Source organism: Sorex araneus, chromosome 6 (assembly GCF_027595985.1).
Source record: "Sorex araneus isolate mSorAra2 chromosome 6, mSorAra2.pri, whole genome shotgun sequence".
Lineage (NCBI taxonomy): Eukaryota > Metazoa > Chordata > Mammalia > Eulipotyphla > Soricidae > Sorex > Sorex araneus.
In genome coordinates this window covers 44073654-44094062 of record NC_073307.1, presented here as the reverse complement: position 1 = coordinate 44094062, position 20409 = coordinate 44073654, and the positions used below count along the sequence as shown (strand labels likewise).

At 47.9% G+C, this 20409-nt stretch overlaps 1 protein-coding gene across 3 annotated transcripts in view; it reads left to right on the top strand.

Moving 5' to 3' along the window:
• The window catches only part of PPP2R2B (protein phosphatase 2 regulatory subunit Bbeta), a 467657-nt gene that overhangs the window by 424966 nt on the left and 22282 nt on the right, over positions 1-20409 (top strand). The gene's annotated exons all lie outside the window — the stretch shown is intronic.

Below are 20409 nucleotides of genomic sequence, written 5' to 3'. Positions count from 1 at the left end.
GCATGGACAGGGGGCACCTGGAGCTAGCAGGGAGGCCCCACAGAGTGAAGGCTCCTGGAAGGGAGAGGTGGTCTGTGCACAGAATTGAGCTGCTGGATGTGCAGCTGCCGAGATGCTCAGAGGCAGAGCCTGTGTCCAGCCATCTCTCGGCCAGGCCCTGCTGGACAGGAAGCCACCCTTTCCCCCACATCCCGACGCTCATGCTCACTTCCTCTGGGATGTGAGCCGATGATTCTCCAGGAAGAAGCGTGGCCAGGAGAGACATGGCTCCAGTTGGGTCCCTCTGTCTGATCCTTGGCCATGAGGCAGCTGGATGCAGAATGTAGTGGTTTGTGGAGGGTGTTTGTGGTGGACTCAAGAGCCGCACGGGAGGCCGGTTCCTAATTGTCCAAGGCCCTGGACTTTTCTAAGGTTCTGTTTTATCATGTGTGAAATGGGTCAAATAATTCCACCTCTTAGATTAGTCACAGGATTTAGGTGAAACTCATTTTCCCCCCCACTATCTGAAAGTAGGACATTGCTGTTTATTGTGATTCAGTAATTTGATGATCTAGGAAAATAATTTTCCATTTAAATTAATGTTAATAGTGTTCCCAAGCCCAAATAACCTACCAAATCAAACCAATTAGAAGTATTGAACTTTAAAAGGCAGGGGAAACTTAGAACTATTAGGAACTGTTAATAAGCTGCTTTACTTTTTTTCATACTGCCTTCAAAATATAATGTTTATTTTACACATAGCATATTTAAATTCAGATTATCTACATTTCAAGTACCTGTAGCTAGGTGTACCCATAGTCATGGCATGTAGTAGCTGCTGTGTTAATGTGGCAGATTTAGAACATTTTTATCATTGCAGAAATTTCACTCAGCTCGTTGAGGACTTGGATGTATCCTCTCTTTCATTGTTATTCTCTCAGCAACCAAAACAGTGTATGACCATGATAAATGCTTACCAAATATTAGCTGGCATATGTGCTGGGACAGATCTTTAAGCAGTGCTTACATCAGCTAACAGAGGGAAAGTATTAAAGGCAGAGGGATCGACATGTGCAAAGGGCCTGAGGCATGAAAGGTCATTGTGCTTATGCTGCTTCCAGTTGACTGACCGGTGGGGCTGATGCAGAGGGAATGACTTGGAGAAGGAAGAGAATTGAGGCCCAGAAAGAATTCACCAGTCAGTCATCATAGTCAGGATATAGAACTTGAATATATTTTTCAAACTTTGAACAGTCATAAAACCAACCCAGCAACTAATAAGATCCAAATTAATTTGTAGAACAGCTGCTAAGACAGGAGATAAAAGAACCAGCTGAATGAAGAGAGACAGTGAAATAAGTTCAGAAGATACTACAAAGTTGACAAGCATTTCTGAACAGCAGTATTGTTAGATATAAGGCACACAGTTCTTCCTTTGGGAAGATGGCTGTCCTATACATTGTGGGATATTTAGCAGCATTCCCTGGACATCCTCTACAAAATTAGTGTTCTCCAGCCATGGGTCCAGAGACAAGTATGAGTCACACATGTAGAAAGGTTGAAAATCACTGGTCCACTGCCTTGGTTATGACAGCCAGACCATGAACCAGTATTTAGAATAAGTGCTGGTCCACAGGTGTGAAAAGGGTCATGAATGATGCACTAGGGTCGAAGAATGATGTACTAGACACCAGTAGCACAGACCAGTGGTGTCAACTACAAATTGACTCCTAAGATTGAGAAATACCTTCTGGGAAGAAACTGCACAAATCTAGACTCAAATTCATTAACAGTCTTTGTCATAATCTTTTTCTACCTGTGATGTCTAAAATTATTAGTAACATGAAGGGTTTCAAGGGAAAGTTAATTTCTACATTCAGGGATACAAAACTTAACCAAGAGCTAGAATGAGTCAAGGTTACATTTCCGGAACAATGCATGAGGGACAATGCATAACATCTGTGCAGATTTTTTATGGGTGCAGTGGGGTAGGGAGAATTATCTCTCTGGGAATGACCAGAGTCATTCCTAGTAATACTTGATCAGAACCTGATCGTTCAGTGCTCTGGCCAATTGGTGCTGAGGAGTGTGTGTGTGTATGTGTTGGGGGAAGGGGTGGGGGGCTATGCATGTGGTGGGGGTTGAACTCAGGGCTTTGACATTGGAAGGCACACACTCTGCATACTCTGGCCCTTTGAGGTGTTTCCTCAGCCCCAAATGTGCATGTTTTAGTATACAAATGACTTCAGGAGAGATTGAGAGTGGGCCATTCCTCACCAGGAAGACAGAGCAGGGTAGCTTCATATTGAAGCCCAAGGAGGTTCTGTTAGGTGAGAAACCAAGAGAGAGCAGGTAAAAGCCTGAATCATAGAAGTGCATAAAACCTTTAAAGGGCCTTATCAAGAAATGTCAGGCACATGAAGGATAGAGATCAAACAATGTATACCGGGGACATTGGTAGTGGGGAATTGCACTGGTGGAGGGATGGGTGTCTGATCATTGTGAGATTGTAACCCAAACATTAAAGCTTGTAACTATCTCACAGTGATTCAATACAATTTAAAATATATATATATATATATATATATTTATTTATTTATTGGGGGTTTTTTGGGCCTAAAAAGCTCTTGGAGATCCCGGAGATGCTCAGGGCTTACTCCTGGTTTTGCACTCAGGGGTTACTCCTCGCAGGACTTGGGGGACAGCATAAGTTGCTGGGGTTGGAACCCAGGTGGGCCTTGTGCAAGGCCAGCCCCCTACCCGTTGTACTCCAGCCCTGCAAACTTCATGTGATGAAGAGTTCAAATAAAACTGCTTGGGGTAGTTTCTCTGTGGTATGGAATACCACAGCAAATAAGCTAATAAGTCACAATTAAATGTCTCTTAGACTCTGTGGGGAAATACAGCGGTGGCCAGCGGCACAGGAGAAGGGGGTGGTGGCAGTGGGCTGTGCTCTAGTGCTTAGTGGGTAAGTGGTTCTAGAAGGATGGTGTGAGGGGCAGTGAAGCTTTTCTACCTATCAAATACCTGGACTACTGAAGCAAATATGGTTGTTGCAAACTGATGATAAGCCAATAAAAGATGAATCCCAACATGAAATTATAGGAAGTCTCGAATATAACCCTGACTCTGACCAGGCACACGCTGCTTTGTCTGTGGAGGGCGGCCACCCAGAACACGAAGGCGAAGTTGGACTGCCTCTGGGTGCCTGTCCATGAGGGTGAGATGCAGGCCTGGCGCCAGGAGCTCTGGACTTTGGGAGGAGTTTAAGAAGGTTTAGAGAAAGTTTAGAGGCCAGAGAGGTAGTACAGCAGGTAGGGCTCCTGCCTTGCACACCTTCAACCCGGGTTCGATCCCCAGTACCCCATACCTAAGTTCGATTGCCAGTCCTTGGAGAGCACTGCCAAGTGTGATCTCTGAACACAGAGCCAGGAGGAAGCCCTTTAGGTGGTGGCACCCAAATAGAACTAAAACCAACTTAAAAGCCAATAAAATGAACAAACAGAACTAGAAGCCAGACTCTGGGTCTATAGTAGGGCTTTACCCAATAAAGGAATGAAGGAGAAAATGAATGAATACATGAAGCTTTGATCTCTGATCTTTTGGGTAGTATAGCTTGCAACACAGACACTGAGAGGTCATCATGTTTGTTCCATTATCTACTTTCAGCACACATCTCCCATCCCGACTGGTTCCTCCAGCCATCATTTTCTTAGTGGTCCCTTCTCTATTCCATCTGCTGTCTCCCCTCTGTTCATGAAGCAATTTTCCAGCGAGGGGCAATCCTCCTCACCCTTGTATCTACTGCCCTTGGGTGTCAGCCTCATGTGATGTTATTCTATACTCCACAAATGAATGCAGTCCCTCTATGTCTGTCCCTCTCTTTCTGACTCATTTCACTTAGCATGATACTCTCCATGTCTATCAATTTATAAGCAAATTTCATGACTTCATCTCTCCTAACAGCTGCATAGTAAGACCCCGAAATACCAGTTCTGGGACTATATCCCGAGGATGCAAAAAAGCACAGTTGAAATGACATCTGTACCTGTATATTCATTGCAGCACTGTTCACAATAGCCAAAATCTGGAAACAACCCGAGTGCCCTAAAACAGATGACTGGTTAAAGAAACTTTGGTACATCTACACACACACACAAAAAAAAATTTTATTTAAAAAAAACATGGGGTTTACATTTTAGACCCGTAAAATTGCAACTTTCTTTTGGACTTAATAATTACACTACTATGCAAGCAAATCTAATATTCTCCAAAGCCATATTGTGGAACCCAAGGTTTCCTACACCACCTGACGTCCCTGTTCCTCCCTTCCTGCCCTGCCAGGACGCAGGCTGCACACATGAGTGTTTGAGAAGCATGCTTGCAGGCACATGGGGAGCAAGTTGAGATCATTGGCTGGAGCACAGCATTTCTATTTGATAGAAGCTTAACACAGTGGCAGTAGGAAGAAAGGTTTTGCTTTAGTCTCAAAATAAGGGAAGTTTCTAAACTAGCAAACAATAATGACTGGAAATAGAAAAGGGGAGGGTGAGAAGGAAGCATTTCTTTTAAAATAACTGTGGGAGAGGCCGGAAAGATAGTACAGGGATTAAGTGTTTGCTTTGCACGCGGTCAACTTGATTCAACTCTCAGCACCACAGATGGTCCTCCAACTACCCCCAGGAGTGATTCCCAAGCACAGAGCTAGGAAGAAGCCCTGAGGAAATAGCACATTTTAGGGAACCAGAGACAAATGGAACTTTGCAAGTGTAAGTGGTAAGAAAGAGAGGTGCATGGGGTGATGAAAAGTTACTGGCTGAGACGGATAGAATGAGAAGTTCCCAGGAGAGATCAGAGAAGAGTAGGGAAGGGTTTAGGGTGGGGAGGGGAGCACTCACAGAGATGGAGGAGGGGCAGTTGATCACGGGGACTGTCCCTCTGGAAGGCCCTAGCTAGCGGCCAGCAAGAGTCACATCCTGACACCAGCCGCCTCAAAATCACCAGTCCTAATCTAATTAAGAAGTGAACGAGATTTCATTTTCCTGACTCGTCCAGAGAGCCAACCTGCTTCCAGGCACAGCTTCCTCGGTTGTGGGTTGTGGCTGTGGCCCCCCACTCTTGGTAGCTGGGGAAACGAGTCCGATCTGACCTCTCGCCTGACATTTCATATTGATTTTCTCCCTCCTCCTCAAACGCCAGCCTTCCATCGGCCACGGTTCAGCCTCAGTGTGCAAATGGAACGGAGACAGTTCATCAGAGTTCAAACTGGAAAGCAACATTGGCTTTCGGAGATGAGCTCCGAGAAGCAGGATATTTAATAACTGTCGGCATTTAATCAAAATGCCGTGGAGATCCGTGTTATCAGAGCTGTATATATTAATTTCCATATGTCCCTCGCTCTGCATACTCAGCAGGGGTGGGAGTGGGGGCGGGGGGTCTCTCTCCCTCATCTTTCTCTTTTCCCGTTGCTTCTGGCGATAGTGACAGGGTTGCATTTGCAGTTTGAGCTGAAGGTCTGAAACAATAAGGTGCTGAGGCAGCAACCAGCAGGCTGAACCCTGCTTTCCTCAGTGCGTCACTACTGGGGGTCGTGCACTGAAGCTGGCCAGGAGTACAGAATACCGTGCCAGGAAATTAACAAGGAATTGACTCAAAACACCTTTGCAATGTCCTGCTTGAATCTGGGCCCCTGCCTTCCCCCCCCACACACACACACACACTCTCATCTCTAACCTCAGCTCCCCAGAGTGTGGCCACATTGACTGTATCCTGCACCTCCTTCCCCCTTCCCTTTAGTCCTCTCCTGCCTCAGGTCCTTTGCACACACAGACTCTTCTGTGTTTGGAGGACTCATCCACCTCCTCTCCCCTGTGGCTATTCTTATTTCTGGTCTTGGAGGAAATGGAATGTCCTCAGAAACAAATCTCCCCACTCCATCCACCCCTCATTGCTAGCCATCACCCTGTCTCTTTGTTTCTTTCTCATCGCTTGTCCTTAGATGATCCTTCCTCTGTCTCTAGAGCTAGAATGAGATCTCCATGAGGGCAGGGTCTTTCCTTAAGTTACCAACCGGACTTGCCAAAACTTCCCCCCAGAGTGCAACGTGGAGTGGGGCTTTCCAGGGTGAGAGCGACGGTTAGAGAGCTGCCGTCAGCAACCCACAGGCAGGGGCACTCGGCCCACAAGGGCACTGTCTTGCTATCCGGGTAACTGCAAGTTCAGATGGAGCTTTCTGTGTGGCGGCTCCTTCCGGGCTGCCCCAGGCCGCTCTCTGTGGGCAGATACCTCTCATCTCCCTGCGCCTGCATGTCCTCCCCATATCTAAGGGTCGGTGTCCATAGGGCCTCTCTCCGAGGATGCCAGTCCCATTGCTTGGAGTCTGTCCCAGTGGCCTCCTTTTTCGCTTACTCTCCTTTTTCTAGACCCCCAGCTATAAAGACAGTTGCCTTCTAGGATGAGGGGCTAGGACGTTGAATCTGAAGTGAGGAAGGGGACACAAGTCAGCTGTAACCGAAGACGCGACTCTTAGGTGAGCACAGGCCTGGAGCAGACGCCGAAGCCAGATTCACCCACCACAGGCAGCCGTCACCTCCTTTCTCAGGAAAGGGGGCACGGTGACTGGGGGAGGGGGGAGGGGCATGACCTATTGCCAGAACCCGGCACGTTTCCTGCAGGCAACTAACTGGGGCACCAGAGAACCAGAACCCTGAGGCCCTGCATGCAGATTCGAGGGGCTCCCTGCAGTGTCTGTGTGCTTCATGATGCTGCTGCTCTCTCTGAACATGGGGTCTGGTCCCAGCCCTTTTCTTCCTCATGAGCTATTCTGGAGGGGAGAGGGTATCTCACAAGCTTTTCTGGTATATTCCTGGAGGAGGGAAGTTTTCGTTTTATTACGTTTTTACTGATTGAGATTCTGTGGTTTATTATACTTGTTTGTCTGTGTGTCGCTCGTTTTGGCAGTCCCACTTTGCTGTACTCAGGGCTTACTCCTGGGTCCGCACTCAGGGTCACTCGGGGGACCATATGAGATGCCCGGGGTCAAACCTGGGTCGGCAGCATGCAAGGCAAGCACCCTCCATGTTGTGTGTCCTACGGCTCTGACCTCTACAATACTGTTAATAATGTTTTCTCATACACGTAATTCCAACACCACATCCATCACCAGTGTGTGTTTATTTTATTCTGTTCATCGTGATTTACAAAGCTATTAATAACAGAGCTATTAACGTAACAGAGACTCAATGTTCCAACTCCAAACTCACCACAAGTGTCAAGGCTCCACCCTTTCCCTCCCCCAGCCTCCTTAGCACACTGGTTGTTTCTCAATTGTCTTATTATAGTTTGGATCACATGCTTGCACTTGTTGATTCTTAAGGGGGGTTTTTGGGTTTTTTTAGTTTGTTTGTTTTTTTTTTTGCTTTTTGGGTCACACCCAGCACAGGGGTTACTCCTGGATCATGCACTCAGGAATCACTCCTGGCGGTGCTCGGGGGACCATATAGGATTCTGGGACTCGAACCCAGGTCGCCCGCATGCAGGGCAAACACCCTACCCACTGTGCTATCACTCCAGCCCCTGACTCTTAAGGCTTTTACAGACCTGTCTGCCTTTCCTCCAAACCACCCAAATGTCTAAGATCCTTGGCCAATGCAAGCAGTTTGTTTCAATGGCATAAGAGAAAGGCTGAGTTCACAACACTTGTTTAGGGGGGTGTTAGGGGTAACTTGATGGCAGTTTTCACACACTTGCTGGTGGTGGTGTGCCTTCATTGTCACACCAGCTGGCTCCCAGCTGGACCAGGGAGATCACACTTGGCAGTGTGGCCGTGGGGTCCCAGACTGCCTCCCTTATGCAATGTGGGGCTTTGCCACTGAGCCAGATCCCTGGGCCTCTCTGAGCATTGATGACCATTAGGTTGACTTCATGTTTGGCTTAGGGGTGCCGACAGCCTTTCAAATTGGTGCGTGTAGATGCTCCAGATAGATGCATATTGTTAGATCACATGGAATTTACACTGATTTTTTAACAAGGGCCACGCTCAGCAGAGCTGGGGGTGGCTCCGTGAGCCTCTCCCAATACAAGGCCTGATGGGCTTGGTGGTCACTGATCAGAGTACAGTGCTGAGGACCACCAAGGTCACACCCAGTAATGTGCCAGGTTCATAGGATTCCGGGGATCAAACTCGGCCTTGCCCATGTTAGGCATGTGCTCAAACATTTGAGCTATCTCCCCAGCCCTCCTTCTGGCTTTCTTTTTTTCTACAGCCTATCCCCACCACTTTCCATGGCACTTTGCCACTTAGTGTGGCCACCAACAAACAGTGAACCAGTACACCTCTTTCTCCATATCCTCACCGACACTTGTTTTTTCCAACCTTTTTAATATGTGCTATTCTCATAGATTAAAGGTGATGCCTGCTGTGGCTTTGATTTGCATTTCCCTCATCATACGAGATGTTGTTCATATTTTCATGTGTCTGTGGGCCATCTATTTAATCTTCTTTAAAGATGTGTCTACCAGTTCTTTTGCCCATTTTTCCTTTTTTTTTTCCTCTTAGGAGCATTTGTGGGGGTGGGGAGCAGGCACTGGTTTAGGCCACACCCAGTGATGCTCAGGACTTACTCCTAGCTCTGCACTCAGGGATTACCCCCTGGAGGTGCTCAGGGGACTATTCGAGTGCCAGGCATTAAACCCAGGTCAGCAATAGACAAGGCAAGCACCCTCTCCACTGTACTCTCTTGCCGGCCCTCTGGAAGTATTGGTTCACATTCTTCTGGGTATTTGGCAGCAGGCTATACAGCCAGTTTTGTTTTTTCAAACATCCAAAAGGATCACTTCAAGGGTTCCCTTTTATGGAACCCTCATGGGTAGGATTTTCCCAATTCGATTAGAGAACTAACTGCCTTCTCCCAGAAGATAAAATCTATGGGCATCTCCTAACCCTCCTCTACTAGTCTCCTGGCCGAGCCCGGCCACATCTTCCCTTCAGACACCCACAGCTTCAGACACCTCTGATGAAAGGGTCCAGAGGCCTCTGCCAAGGCAGCCCCTGAGTCTTCAGACCTCTGCGGTTAGACACAGCTCGAAAAGGGGGTTCGCCATCGACTGGGAATGATCAACAGTTAATTTTAGGGGAGTGTGGTTAGGTTAAAAACGACCAGGCCCTTTATTAAAATGCTTTTGCCTGATGACGGGATTATGAACACACCCAGACACCCCTCCCCCACTCCTGGAGAGAAGCCAGGGACATTCAACAAGGAGCAAAATCACTGATCCCAGCCCCCTCCCCACGGTCTACTGTTCAAGCTTAGCAGCAATTAACACCTAGGCAGGGCCCAAGCCACCGAGTAAAAATAGAATCCCTTCCTCCTTCCTACAGCCTCATTTCCATTTTTGATTAATTTAACCAGTTCTGTCAATTAGTCATCCCGGAGACTTAGTTGAGTGGATTTTCCTAAGAATTGGAAGGCTTATTAATTTGGGAGGTGGGTGTCATTCATTAGCAGCTGACACCTTCCGGGGTCCTGCCCTCTCCTGCAGGAGGGGTCTTGAAGGAAGCACTGGAGGATGCAGCTGGTTTGGGTGCCTGACTGGAGCTCCGCAGACGTGCAGAAAGGGAAAGTTTGGCTGGGAGGAGATAGGCTGTTGTGGGCTGGGAACAGTGTCATTCTCTATGACAAGCCATCTCTTGACAAGTAGTGACTGACACTAGTGAGGTGAGCACTTTGAATTTGAGCCTCAAGAGCACTGCACAGGGGGGCTGGAGCGATAGTACAGCAGGTAGGGAGTTTGGGAGTTGGCCTTGCACGTGGCCAACCTAGGTTTGATTCCCAGAATCCCATATGGTCCCCCGAGCACCACCAGGAGGAATTCCTGAGTGCAGAGCCAGGAGTAATTCCTGAGCATTGCTGAGTGTGACCAAAAAAAAAAAAAAGGAAAGAAAAGAGCACTGCACAGAACTGTTTTGGGAGGACTTTTTCCCTGGGGGCCGTTGGGGGGGGGCTTAAAGCTTCTGCCCAGTAGGACGGTTGTGTCACATAACCCCACCCCACTCTCAGTTTCCTATGACTGCTCTACCACCACAGACATGACTAAAAATTGTACAACTTACATGTGAGTTTTCGGGTCTAACTAAACTCAACATGTGGGCAGAGCTGAGTTTTCTTCTGGAGGCTCCAAGGCAAAAACCTATTTCCTTGTCTTTTCCACCTTATTCCTCCCCTCCCCCCCACACCCAGCTGTGCTCAGGACTTACTCCTGGCTCTATGCTCAGGGGTCATTCCTTGCAGTGTTTGGGGGGCCCTATGTGGTGTCAGCTATTGACTCGGGTTGGTGCCATGCATGTGAGGCGAGGACCTTACCTGCTGTACTATCTCCCAGCCTCCTTTTCCAGCTTCTTGAGGCTGCCACAGGCCTTGATTTACATCCCCTTTCTACATCTTCAAAAACCAACAAGATCAGCACAAGTCCTCCTTCCCGTGCACAGGACTCTCCTTTTCCAGCTGAAAAGGTTTCCCTTCTCTTCCTTCTGTTGTCACTGCCGAGGTGCTGAAGGGTGGTCGCACACGTGACCACGATGCTGGAGGATATCACATGGTCAGCACCCACAAGACCAGCACCACCAGCCTTCTCCCCAGACCGTCTCCCTTTCCACTTTTACAGGACACTTAGAACTACTTTGGAGGCACTCATATATGACTCACCCAAATAACCTATTATTTTAAAGATGACTGGCCTTAGTTCTTTCTGCATCTTAATTCTCTTTGTGATGAAAAGTAACCTATCACTGGTTCCTAGGATTAAAAGCTGGATCTCACTGAGGAAATAGTATCCCACCCACCACACTCTCCAAGTTTGAATTATGGTACACCTGCTCCAGGAAGTCTTCCTGGACCCTTGCCCCCATAAGACTCGAGCAGTCCCCATCAATGCAGCTAATAGCAGAGTTGAAATCATCCATTTCCATGTTTGTTTCTCTCACTAACTGGCTCCTTTGTTGTGACTGATGCTTTCCCCTCTGCACATACTGACTAGTGAGGGTGCTACACCAGTGCTCTAGGACAAAAATCATGGAGCTTGAGAAGTGAACATCTGCAGCTGCTTTGACAAACTAAAAAGGCCGCACTAGAGAACGCTTGACTCCTGGTCATGAGATGTGTTTGAGTTATGCTCTTTTTTTTTTTTAATTTTATTGACTCGCTGTGAGATACTGTGAGATAGGGCTGGAGCGATAGCACAGTGGTAGGGCATTCACCTTGCACGAGGCCGACCCATGTTCAATTCCTCTGCCCCTCTCGGAGAGCCCGGCAAGCTACCAAGAGTATCGCACCTGCATGGCAGAGCCTGGCAAGCTATCTGTGGTGTATTCGATATGCCAATATCAGTAACAATAAGTCTCACAATGAGAGACGTTACTGGTGCCCACTCGAGCAAATTAATGAGCAATGGGATGACTGTGACTGTGAGATAGCTACAAACTTTCATGTTTGGGTTACAATCACACAATGATCAAACACCCATCCCTTTACCAGTGCACATTCCCCATCATCAATATCCCCAGTATACACCCCCTTTCCCACCCGCCCCCTGTCTCCATGGCAGACAATATTCCCCATACTCTCTCTCTATTTTGGGGCATTATGGCTTGCAACACAGACACTGAGAGGTCATCATGTTTAGTCCATTATCTATTTTCACCACACATCTCCCATCCCAACTGATTCCTCCAGCCATCATTTTCTTAGTGATCCCTTCTCTATTCCATCTGCCTTCTCCCCTCCGCTCATGAAGCAGGCTTCCAGCTATGGGGCAATCCTCCTGGCCCTTGTATCTACTGTCCTTGGGTGTCAGCCTCATGTGATGTTATCCTATACTCCACAAATGAGTGCAGTCCCTCTATGTCTGTCCCTCTCTTTCTGACTCATTTCACTTAAATATGCTCATTTTTTGAGGCTATTTTTCAGCCTCCCCTCATTGTCTCCATGTGTTTTATTTTTTTTCCACTAAATAAGCTAAGAGAAAGAGGGCTTTTAGGCTCTTTGACCTAAACACAAGCTTTCCTGAAAAGCTGTGAGAGACTCGGCAAAGACTAGGAAAAAGAAAAATCCCAAATTCTGTGGAATTCAAGATTATGTTTCAGGTATGGGGCTAAGGTGGGGGGGGTGTTAGTGTGTTTGTTTTGTTTTGTTTTGTTTTGTTAAGCACACGGGCCAGGGAGAATATTGTAAAGGGTGGGAGTGCATGCTTTGCGGGCAGGAGCCTTGGGTTTGATCCCCAGCACCACAGGGTCCCCTGAGCACAGCCAGAAGTGAACGGGAGATATGCACCAGGAGTCACCTCTGAGCACCACCAGGTGTAGCAAAAGGAAAACGAAAGAGGCATAAAGTGATTAATTTTATCCCTTCTGCTGTTTAGCACTTTACCACTTTCTCATTCATTATCTTAATTGATCTTCGCTCACCCCTAGGAGTTCAGAGTATTTCTTCCCTTTTGCAGCTTGAGTAATTGAAGCCCACAAAAGATAAGTCTTATATGCAACCGAGATTGTGGATTTACCACGGATTTTTTTTTCCCTCATACAATGAAAAGGGCCACCTTTCCTGGCACTAAAGGACAGAGGAGAAAATGGAACTCTGGTGCATGAGTAACTGACCCACGTTTAAGAAAATCTGCTAATCCAAGCCCCTCTGAGCACTTCACATAATTCTATTTTGACAGCTCAGCCGGTGGCCTCAGTCACTGAGACGGGAGATCTGCTGGCCACGCCAGCGGCCTTTGTCTGCTGAATTACTCCGGGCTCTTGCTGGCTCCCAGCATCCTCCGGCACAGCCCAGGGGCACAGAGGGCAGGGGTGTGCTCAGCCCCTGGAAGCTGCTGATGGAATTTGCTTTTATGTTCTCTTCTGTCATTCACCAGAACACAGGATTTAAATAGGATTTATCTCATCAACGAGTATCCTTGATCCTACAGCCTGAAAGTTCAGTGCCATTGGAAAATCATTATATGTCATGAAATAGCATGAGAGTTACGTGAGGAAGGGGAGTGCGGGGAAGGGGGGGGTGTCATCAAGCCTTAGGTCCAACAAAGCCAGAAATTGGTCAATAAGCTTTATGGGGTATTGTGTGCCACACAGAATGGGAGGATACCTTGAAGTACTTCTGCCCCTGTGCACTCATCACGAGACAAGAAGATATGAAATTCTGTAGTGCATCAATATAAAGTCAACTGAACAAGGCATGTTGTCATGGGGTGTCAGGGAGAGAAAGTGCTGGCTAAAATCGTTTGCACTGTGGTTGAAAACAAACAACAACAACAACAACAAAAGGTCATTCCCAAGCTTTGTCCTTTACAGTCCCAGTGTTCAGCTCAAGATTCCCCAGGGCTCTCTGCATAGCTTGTTTTAATCTCTGTGTTGAGAGTCTCTTCTTGGTGTTATAGGGCCACAAAACTACACATTTTTATTAACACACTGCCTGGTGTTTTGCTCCTCCGGAGGTTATTAAAAGCCCTCCTGAGACATGCCTGACATATCACAAAGACTAGATCACACTTATGAAATATATGAATAAATGAATGATTTGAGACATGCATATAAAATATCTCCAATGAAATTTAATGCCTTTTATAGTAGACAAAAATACCCTAGTGCCGTGATTCATGAATCAAGTCATTTTCCCAGCCCAGGAAAATAAACTGAAATGTAGAACTCTTTCCATCTTAAACTTTTCTCCTAGGAACTCTTCTGAGACATTCGTGGTCTAGATCAGCATTTCTCAGTCAGAGGCCAGATGGCCCCTGTGAGTCCCCAAGAGGGTCACAGATGAAAAATCAGAAGAGGGGCATGGGTGGGAGAAGATTGAGAAACATTGGTCTGGGTAACAGACTGTAGAACCAATAATCCGTAATTTGACTGATAGGTTATAGAGAATAACCGACTTTATGGATATAATTATGTATTTTTGATGTTCCATACCATGATGCTGACCAGAATGTGAAATTGTACTTCAGAAGTTGAGAAGTGAATGACGGTTTCCAACTCAGCTGTCCAGAAAGGACGTAGGGGCTGGTGGCCAGGAAAGAGGTAACAGGGAGAAAGAGCAAACAAGCAGAGCCTGGGGAAATGGGGAGGATTTCACCCTTTAAGACTACCCAGTCCCACAGGGCATCTGAGAGTGGCTTGTGAAATGCACATTGTGGCATTCAGGTGCAAACTTCCCGACTCTGTGGAGTCTCCTGGAAATAAAGGCCAGTTAAAGGTATTTGGGGAATTTGACTCTGCTGAGGCAGGAGAAAGGGAATTGACTACAGTGGGCTTCAGTGTCAAGACAGGGATCAGACAAGCCTGATGTGGGCACCAGACTGAGCTTTCTAAGCCTCGGTGTCACCCCCCTCTATGAAGTGTAGACATTATCGTGCCGAATAATTGCATTATTGCGAGGCTTCGGTGAGATCAAACCTGGCCCACAGAAAGCACTTTTTTTTCTTTTTGAGTCACACCCGGTGATGCTCAGGGATTACTCCTGGTTCTGCACTCAGGAATTACCCCTGGCGGGTGCTCAGGGGACCATATGGGATGCTGGAAATTGAACCCGGGTTGGCCACGTGCAAGGCAAACGCCCTACCCACCGTGCTATGGCTCCAGCCCCAGAAAACACTGTTTTTACTATATTATTCTATAGCAGCAATCATGGAATCCGGAGTAATAGATGAGAACATACAGAAAAGCAATTATCTCACACAAGTCCAATTATCAAGCCCTGGGGCCAGGGCGATAGTACAACAGCTAAGCCACTTACCTTGCACGAGGTCAACCTAGTTTGATCCCCGGCATCCTATATGGTCCCCTGAGCACTGTCAGGAGTGATCCCTGAGTGCAGAGCCAGAGCCCTGAGCACCATCAAGTGTGGCCCCAAAACGAAAACAAAACAAAACCAATTATCAAGCCCTAAGCAAAGTTTAGGTACAAACCTGGATTAATGCCTAGAAAGACTTGTCATCCTTGCTTCTCCAGGCCCAAGGGCAGTAGCTGAGGAGTCTGGACACACGAGAGGCCATGAGGATCACAGCAGTGGGGCGCCCACCAGGTTCCCTGGGTGTGAGCACCTCTGATTTTGCCTGCACTGTGCCGTGGGGACATGAAAAGTTAACCTTGGAGATTAGGAGATTGTTCGCTTACCAGCCAATGATAACAGAGGGCTGGTGAGACAGTGCAGGGGTTAAGACACTTGCCTTGCATGCAGCTAAAACGGGTTCAATTCCCTGCACTGGGCAGCATGACACCCTCCCCCCAGGCACTGCCAAGAGAGATCCCTGAGCACAGAGCCAGGAGTCAGCCCTGAGCACAGCCAGCTGAGCCCTGCCCACACCTCCCCAAAAAGGACAAAATGAAATGGGATAGAGACCATCTCTCCTTCCATGACCAAGCCATTAAGCAAAAGTGCTTGCTGAAGGAGAAGACTTTTGTTTTGGACAGAAATTGCAGAACATCCTCTCTGCGTTTAAGCTGGAGGAGGAGAGGGGTCAGATTCCAGTTCCTGGAGGCACCTTGAAGGGACATGGTGCCCAGGTGATTGTACCATGTCAGGGGCCTACAGGGCATGCGGCATTCTGCTTTAGAGACTATCCAATTGCCCTGGAGTCTGGGGATTATCTTTCTCCTGAGCATGAAAGTCTGCGGCCAATGAAGGCACACCATGAAGGTTGAACCTCAGGCCCATCTGCTTGTTTCTGCTGGGATCTCGCCCGGTAGTAACTGCCACTGCCAGGCTGAAAAGTGGGTCACTCTAATCTGGAGCCTGGAGTAGAGACCACTGCAGGCCAGAGAGCTGGGGCTGGATTTCCATCCATCTGTCCCTCTTCCTGGCCTGAGCTCAAGGGTCGATGATCCTGAGAGTCACATTTGCTCAGCTGTCAGTCAGGTGCTGTTGCCAGTGGAGGGAAATATCACAGGGAGTCTAGCACGGTGCCTGGCAGACATGGGATGGTGCTGCTATGCCCGTGCTTTGTGTGCAAGGCCCAGCTCTGACCGTGGGACAGAAAAACAGTGTTCCCCTGTAGAAAGCCAGTGCTAGGAGCACAAGAGGCAGAGCAGCAGAACCGTGAGCAGAGAAGGAGCAGCGGGTAGGCCACACAGGGACGCCTCTCCAAACGCGGCTTGGTCAGTGCCAGGACTGCGAGCCCTCGCCTTGTTCCCTGAGGGGGTGGCTGGCTGTGGGGAGCTGTTCCTCTCCCCGTTTTCCGTGCTTACGCCTCTCCTTGTGGTGATTATGTGCCCAGCCCTGAAAGCGATGTGAGCCTGGACGCCTCAGAGATACCATGACAACCAGCCAGCATCCCAGCAATCAGCGTTAATAATGGCCACACACGCTCCGCTCCCTTCTACCTGGACAGGGACACCCCAGGGAGCTCAGCTTCTCCTGCAGCAGCTGTCCAAAGCTTCCTGCTGGGAACAAATTATGAGAGAGAGAGAGAGAGAGAGAGAGAGTGAGAGAGAGAGAGAGAGAGAGAGAGAGAGAGAGAGAGAGAGAGAGAGAGAGAGAGAGAGAGAGAGAGAGAGAGAACTGGAACTTGCACAGGGAGCCAGTAAGAAGCAGGGATGGATGAAGGGATGAAGGGTGTGTCCCCGGGTCCTGGGGACAATGCTATCACAAGGACGCACTTGACAGCAGGAATGTGTCATCCCACGACGCCACGAGGGCCCATGAGAGCACAGTTACAAAGCCGGGCCTCGCTCCTAGCAGATTTCATCATTAGGCTCCTCTCGAGACACCCACGGCCAACTCAGTCGGGCGCGCGCTGGAGCTGCCCCTTTCCTAATGCTGCTGGAGAGAAGGCACGCCCAGGCCCCTCCCCCAGTCAGTCTCTCTCCAGAATGACAGTTCAAATGGCACTGGCCCTGCAGGGCTGGTCAAGGATCATTCCTCACAAAGGAAGGGCAGAACTGCCTCTGGCGGCTCGCCACCTTCCGCCATCAGCCTGGCAGTGAGCCCTCAGCCAAGCTTGGGCTGCACACTGCAGTTTCTCTCCCTCTCTCTCTCTCTCTCTCTCTCTGTCTCTCTCTCTCCTCTGTTCTCCTCTCTCTATCTCTCTATCTCTCTCTGTTTCCCCACCATCCCCCCCCAGCAGAGATTGAAAAGGATGAGTCCCCTTGGGGAGCAGACGATAAGACTATAAGGCAGAGCTAAGGAGCTCCACTGTGCATCCCCACACGGGGATCACGTGGTCCCCTGCATCTCTGTCTCCCTCTTCCCCAGCTATGAAATAGCCGTGTCCCTGCCCTGTGTGATGCCTATGTGATGTCCCACATAGCCTCCGTGGCCCCTCATGCTGCCTTTCTGCAGTCCTCCGTTCTGACCTCACTTGTGGTGATGTCTGGGGGAAGTATACTTTCCCTAACAGGGCCAAGGACATAACTCAAAGGGCTAGACCACAAGTTCAGGGCCTGGCTCAGTCCCTGGCACCACATGATCACCAGAGCATCACCATTTATAGCCCTGATGGCCTCCAGCACCACAGCCCCCACCAAAAATAATAATAGAAAAAAGTAAGTGAATAGATGCCAGCTTGACCAGTTAAAGGAAGGATCCTGGGGGCTTAGGTGATCCCAGGAACCTTCCCAGGGGAGTCAGGGATGTGGTTCAAGTGGTGCCTACCATCAAAGAGCATGGCCACTCAAGTTTGCCATAGTCCCTCCCATCCTCTGTTGTCTACCCATGCATGCTCCATTTGTCAGCATTCTCCATTCCTGATGAGGAGAGCTGTGAGGTTGCCATGGTGGGTGTGGGCAGGAGAGGAAACACCCTGACGGCGAGGCCAGTGATGGGGAAGATGATGACTCTTGACAATGTGGGGTCATTGTTGGGCATCTGAGCAGGCAAGTGACAAAGTACCTATTGTTTGGTTCTCTGTTGTTGTACGAGACCTTCCTATATTTAGGCTCACATTGAGCAGGAGATTAACATACTTATTTCTTTTAATTATTTGGTAGGGGCTGGAGCAATAGCACAGTGCGTAGGGCGTTTGCCTTGCACGCAGCCAACCCAGGTTCTATTCCCGGCCCCCCATATGGCAGAGCCTGGAAAGCTACCCGTGATGTATTTGATATGCCGAGAACAGTAACTTTAATGTGCTTTTCCTGTTCCTGGAGCGAGCAGATACCATTGGGCTACACTAGCACGCGACAGGAACAAATGGAGATGTTACTGGTACCCGCTTGAGCAATTGATGAGCAATGGGATGACAGTGATACAAAGATGGTGATTATTTGGTAAAAGATTTTGTGAACCACAAATGGTCCCCATATACTATTTTTTCAAGTTATTTATTTATTTTTTAAATTTATTTTATTGAATCACCAAGTGGAAAGTTACAAAGTTCTCAGGCTTATATCTCAGTTACACAATGCTCAAAAACCCATCCCTTCACCAGTGCCCATATTCCACCACCAATAAAAACAGAAACAAAAGCAAAAACAAAACAAACAAAAAACAGTATACATCCCACCCCTCACCCCACAACCCACCCCGTACGGGAGTGATAATTTCACTTCCTTTTCTCTTTACCTTGATTACATTCCAGATTTCAACACATAACTCACTATTGTTGTTAGAGTTTCAAAACAGACTCACTATTTTTGTTGGAATTTATCCCCTAAGAATACAGCTCTATTAACAGGGAAATATTTGATAATAAGTTTTCCACTGATGAGAATGAAGAGATAAAATGTCGCTACTGCGGCCGTGCGGTTTACAATTTCTGTATTATAGTAATTAAGTCCGCGAAGATTTAAGTTTGAAAATGAATCATTTCCCTTCCTGGAACAGCATGCAGCCAAAGTTAGTTCACAGTCTCCATACATGGGTGCAAGCACTTGCTGGAACCCCAATTCCTAAAGCTGTCTCTGGTTCCCGCTCGTTCCACATCCACCAGCTCTGCAGAGGCACCCCATATACTTTTTAACTTACGAGTTTTTGACTATGTGATGGTGGGAAAGCAGTGCCTATTCAGTGGAAACTACTAAAATTTGTAATTTTTTCCCTCCCTGGAATAGAGATATACAGTACAACACTGTCTCCGGAGACTGGGCAGCCACCATGAGTCCCAGCTCTCACTGCATAGGTGGTCTTTTTTGGGGGGAGTTATTGGGGGGACTCTGGTCATACCCAGTGATGCTCAGGGGTTCCACCTGGCCCTGCACTGAGGAATCACTCCTCGTGGTGATCGGGACTAATATGGTATGCCAGAGATCAAATCTGGGTCATCCACGTGCAAGGCAAACACCCTCCTCGCTGAGCTATTACTCTGACCTCCTTGGTCTTAAGACCAGCCACTACTCTGCTCTGGAGTGAGTTGCCTTATTGTTTTATGTTGTGTTGTTCTCCATAATTCATTGTGTCTACAAAATACCTATTTCTGAGGTATTCCTCGTTTTATTATAAAATAGGCATTTCAGGGCTGGAGAGTGCAGTGGTGAAGTTACTTGGCTTGCCTATGCTCAACCGAGACCTTAATCCCCAGCACCACCATATATGGTTTCCAGAGCTCTGCCAGAAGTAAACCCTGAGCACAGCGTCAGCGTGGCCCAAAGTGTAAATAATAATAATAACAAATTTAAATAAGATAAAAATAGTCTTTGTGTTAGACTGGAGCAATAGCACAGTGGGTAGGGCATTTGCCTTGCATGCAGCCCACCTGGGTTCAATTCCTCCATCCCTCTCGGAGAGCCTGGCAAGCTACCGAGAGTATCCCGTCAGCATGGCAGAGCCTGGCAAGCTACCCGTGGAGTATTCGATATGCCAAAAACAGTAACAAATCTCACAATGAAGACGTTACTGGTGCCCGCTCAAGCAAATTGATGAGCAATGGGATGACAGTGATAACAGTGATACAGTCTTTGTGTTATATTTTGCCTAACTTTTGATTGGTGTGTTTGGGGCACATTAAAGGTAGCTGGGCTAAGCGCTGATGTTCAGCAGATGAAGTGTATTAAATGCGTTCTGACTTGCATTATTTGGATGCAGCCCCATCATAAATCAAGGAAGACCTGTGAAAGGTATGTGGGAGCATTTTGAAAACAGTTATACAGAGGTTAGGAGCCAGTCTCTTAGAGATTAATTGCTCATTCTCCATGATGCTATGCTTTGTGTTAATCACACTGTTCTCTGTTGAACAACTGTGGAATTAATGAAAGGCTGTAGGAAAAGCACATGGCACAGGTCGAGCCTTCGGGGTTCCTAGTTCACAATCCTCTGAGCCTTAGTAGGGTATCTAAGTGCCCCGGCTCCAAACCGGGTTTGGAAGCGCTGTCTGTGATTAAGCTCGTGACCGTCCAGTAGCTACTAATTAAATCTTAAACTTCTCTCACTGTCCTCAGCTGGATGAAGACAGCATTTTTCCATCCGTGTGCGCTCTTCCCTTCCATGGGGGGGGGGG